This window comes from Oryza sativa, chromosome 2, assembly GCF_034140825.1.
Source record: "Oryza sativa Japonica Group chromosome 2, ASM3414082v1".
Taxonomy (NCBI): domain Eukaryota; kingdom Viridiplantae; phylum Streptophyta; class Magnoliopsida; order Poales; family Poaceae; genus Oryza; species Oryza sativa.
The window spans coordinates 27,221,773-27,227,036 of NC_089036.1; positions in this window are offsets into that span (position 1 = coordinate 27,221,773).

Consider the following 5,264-nt stretch of genomic DNA (forward strand, 5'->3'; position numbering starts at 1 on the left):
GACGCATCTCATGTGTTGGGACGAGGCTCATGTGTTGGGCAGTTGCGGAGTGCGGGTAAAGTGTACATCCACTGCAGTGTGAGTAAACCAAATCTATTCGAATAGCCGTGCTCGCGGTTATTGAGCATCGGGACATGTATTACACTTGGCTAGACTCTAAATTCTTAACTTGTGTGGGATGGGATATTGCATGATGATTTCTATGCTGATGGAGCCACTTCCTGAGAGGCGGGAATGTGGACGTCCTCAGAAAACCATGACAACTCAATGGCGGGAAGCTATCCTTGGGATCACAATGGATGGTGGACAGAACCGTTGTTGTTTAATGAAAACACTGGTACTAAAATTTGATAAGTCTGTGCTAAGTCTTAGGCTTATGAAAAGAATTACAAAACTTGCTTTGCGCAAAAGAACCATAGCCATCCTTTGAATACCCCTGTCATATGCATTGTTGCTGTGGTGGCTTGCTGAGTACGGTTGGTACTCACCCTTGCAATATACAAACTTAATCAGAGGTCGGAGATGAAGCTTCGGAGGATCCCTATGCCTATTACCAGGAGGGTGATGAAGACGATGGCGCTCAGTAGGTCTTAGTTACGGTCATTGCCTGTGGCAATGGCGTGCCGCTGCCTTAACTCCGCTGCCTTATCTACTTCTGTTTTTGGGATGTATTCTGGACCGCTCGGTCCGATGATTTAAGACTATGCCTGCGGGCTTATGATGTAATGATTCGTACTAGACACTCGTGTATGTGTACTTGGTATTTCAGCTATGAATTCGTGTGTACCAGACTACTTGATCCAGGGAAATGGTACTGTTTACACGATTGATTCCTGTTATAAAAACGGGGGTCGACAGAGCTGGTATCAGAGCCATACGACTGTAGGAAAAGACCAAAAGGCGCCCCACCCCTTTTCTAAGTTGGCCAAGGGAGAAATTCCCATTTAGTAATACTTTCAAAAATAAAAACGCTATGTTTACAAAACTCTGTACGATTTCCATCTTACTCTTAACTATTTCTTCACAAAACGAGTTTTACTCGTAGCTGACTTTGGGTTTTTCTTAAAACTAGATGGCAGATCAGGATTCACCCGCTACCTGGGAGATGGGCGTACCCCGCTCAGAGGGATACGTCATTGAGCTACACCGGCTGATGAGGCGTCTGCGATACCCCAGATTTCCGATCTACCGAGTGAGACAGTGTGGATCTGTTTGGGAGGCTCGGGTCGAGGTTCACACACGAGTTCCTTCAGAGTCAGACTACCGCTTCCCGACACGCCACCGTCGCGATTTACCGGAGACCGCGATGCAGGATGCAGCCCGGGAGGCCTTCCTCCGACTTAGCTCTATCCACCGAGCTGAGTTGGCTAGTACTGAGTTTGCTCACCACCCGTTTCGAGAGGAGAGCAACTCCGTCTGCACAGTTCAGGACACACCTTGCTGCTACAACCCGATAGTGACCCGACTGTCACGATGGGCTGAGGCAGTAGACGACTTTTACGAGGAGGCTCTGTTAGAGATCAACGACCAGCAGAGGCGTGTTGGAGAGTTAGAGACCGAGGTGACTGACCTCACAGTGCAGCAGCTTCAGCTGGAGGAGGAGCACCAGGCTTGGGGCAGTGAGATAGACTCACTGAAGGCACAGCTCCAGGTCCACGGCGACCAGTTCCAGCAGTTATCTGACCAGTACAACGATCGCCGCGGGATGATGGATACACTTGAGGAGCAACTGAGAGAGAGTCAGGAGCACGTCAGCCAGCTTGAGGAGCAGCTTCGAGCAGCCACGGTCAGCACCCCAGGAGCTTCTACTTCCACAGCAGTAGGGCATGACCGCTACTTCTTCCTCACCCCGCCGTACCCACCAGCGTTCCACGCTCTTTTGGGAGAGGTCAGTATGCTGGCTACTGAGTCAGCACCTTACTTGGTGGACCCGACAGTGACACAGCCACCTGCCCCGGAGATTGTGCACACTCCACTGATCCCTACCCCGTCACCGCAGCTGGGTTGCAGTATGGAGACTCCGATCCAGGTCGACTCCGAGACAGAGGAGACCAACACCGAGCCAGAGATCGAGCCAGACATCACTGATCCTTCAGAGGATGAGACCCCTGTTCCCCGCATCACCTTCATCGGAGGCCCTTGCACCCTCAGCACTGCTCACAAGAACACACGACCTCCGGGCAAGAAGCCCAAGCCAGATCCAGAGGCCACTACTTCCGAGCCGTGGGGACTCAGGTTTGCCCGTGCCAGCGACCACCCTCTACCTGCCCCAGGATCCTGCGGATGGTTGGATGACTAGACTGGAGAATTATTGCAGCTGCGATCTCGCTTCAGATGGTTTTTGGATAGTATGCGAGACACCCCCCTTACCTAGATTGACGAGTAGCTTGATGGTTAGTTCGATGTATCTTTTGGATGAACCTTATTTGGACTGCGTATGTGTGCAGTCGATTGCATCATGATTTATGTACTATTTGTGGAACTCTGTGATGTTATTTATGATATTATTGTTGTTGTGTTATAAATGAGTTTATTCCACCATGCTTGCAAAACAAAGTTCCCATCAAAACAACTCCCTTAATGGGATAAAACCATAAGAGCTAGTTAGAAAATTATGATACTTACTTAATCGGCCTACACAGATGGCAAGCCGACGTCGGGCGTCAACCAGCAATGAAGAAACTTAGACACCTGACTTAACCACCCTGGCCGGAGTTATGGCCACTCAAACCCAACTTCTGCAAGCCATTGCAAATAATCAAGGCAACCGCGGCGGATCGAGCTTTGGAGAGTTTGTGAGGACCAAGCCACCTACGTTCGCTACGGCAGACGAGCCCATGGAGGCAGAAGATTGGCTACGCATCATAGAGAAGAAACTGACTCTTGTGCGGGTACGCGAAGCCGACAAAGTGATCTTCGCAGTAAACCAACTGGAGGGACCCGCTGGTGATTAGTGGGATACTTACAAGGAAGCTCGGGAAGAGGATGCTGGAGAACCCACTTGGGAAGAGTTCACTGCAGCATTCTGCGAGAACTTTGTGCCTGCTGCGGTAATGCGTATGAAGAACGAGTTTAGAAGGCTACGACAAGGGAACACAACGGTGCAAGAATATCTGAACCGGTTCACTCAGTTGGCCCGCTATGCAATTGGAGACCTCGCAGATGAAGAGGAAAAGATTGACAAGTTCATAGAAGGGCTGAATGATGAATTGCATGGACCTATGATTGGGCAAGACCATGAGAGCTTCCAGAGCCTGATCAACAAAGTCGTTAGGCTGGAGAACGATCAAAGGACTTGTCACGACCGAGAAAATTGCCTTTTCCCGAACGCTAGTGTATTAATCCCCGTCCCAGGAAAAGCCGGGGTACACCACACAAACATGTTATAAAAGACACATCTTTATTATATCGATAATATTTACATTATTACAAAGGCGCTTCAGGCCTGGCAATCAAAAATAAACAGCAGCGGACTAGCGGGCCTACGGCTCCATCTTCACAGGCGCTCAACTGGGGTATAAGCCAGGACTCCACCTAAGACATCTTCTCCAAAGCTTCTCTTACTGAAGAGGGGAAAGATTGAGCAAGAATGAGTACAACCACAGTACTCAGCAAGCCACACCGGTAGATGCGTAATAAGTGCAAGGGGGTACAAGGGGATAATAATATAGGGGTTAAGCTTTGCAGTAAACAGCATTTAAAAGTCACTTAGTTGCCCAAAGCCATTTTATAAAGACGATCCTAGAGCTACACAGTATTATTAATCAAGGCCGTGAACCCACACGAACCTGCCTTAACCCAAGGTCTACGATGATTCAGACCGAACTGGCAACCCGACCCTGGGTCCCAGCTCGTCCCAAGCCAACCCAGGCCAACCATTCCACATTTTAGTTGTTAAGCAAATTTTAAGAATTAAAACACTGACTTGGGTACATTGCTCGGCTTGCCCATAACCGAGGGCGCGGCTATTCGAATAGATTATACTCTGATCAGAGGTGTACATCTTTACCCACAAGACACATCTTCCTCACATGTAACCACGTGCCACATACCACCACGGTATACGGACGGAAGACGTGACATAGTTTCCAACCCATCCTAGCCATAGACAAGAGTACCGACCCAACCCCACCTACGGCCGGAACCTCCGGGACAGGTAGGCAGGATTGAGCCCCTAGCAGCAGGACACCAGCCCTGTGCCATGACATCTCGACTACCGGGCCGCAGCTCGTGTAGCCTTCATTTGTCCTAGAGATGTCCATCGACCCCCGACTTCGTCCATCTCCATCCGTGTACTTTTGTTTATAACCAGACTGAGCCACAAACTAAGCCTTACCCACTAGACATGTGGAAGTACGGTAGTGCTTTGCAACAGAGGCCCGAGCTTAATCCTTATAGTGGCCGGGGTGCTACTTCCCACAACTGGCATGCACCCAAACCCCACCGGAAAACAGGTTTTAGGGGTTTTGAAAGAGGAAGAGAGGTGTATGTCCAATTCCACCATAAGCCAACCATTCCATAGTGTCCAAATGATATGAGAATTCCCAACGTCTAAAGTTATAAAAACCACCTAATGTTGTCCTATTAATCAGCGAAGCATCTACCTAAATTCATACTAGTGGAACCAGGAATAGAGTACCCACTAGTTGGGGGTTTGTTTATTCTAGGGTGAACAAGGTAATAATAACAATAGCAATAATAATGTCTTAACAAAGGTAAATAGGCATGGCTAAATAAAACAGTGATAACGCGGGAATTTAAATAAAGCGATAATGCATTAATTTAAATCAAAATAATTTTATAAACTGGGATTCAATATGCTCAAGGATGATGTGACTTGCCTTGCTCAGAGAGAACGGCCTTCCGAACCTTCGGCGACGACCACGAACCACGCTTCGGGAACCTCCGGAACGACGAAAGCTACGCGAAGCACACAAGCAAAGCTACAGGCCTATAAAGAAGCAATAACAACACATAAAAAGAAAGCACACAGTTCTTTAGGTTATAACAAACATTAAGAGACTTGAACGGGTCGATTCAGAGTTCGTATGACCAAGATATGATCATCCGAAGTTTAATGCTGTTACATGGAGATTTGCGGATTATTGTAATTAAGCTTTGCAACTATAAAACATGTGGAAGCGCTAGCCTGGAAAAGACAGGAAGGCTGCGCTGTTGACATGCGGACCCCACATGTCAACCTAAAGGACCACGGTAGACCGAGTACACAGAGACGGTCCACGGGTCGACGGAAGCGGACCCCG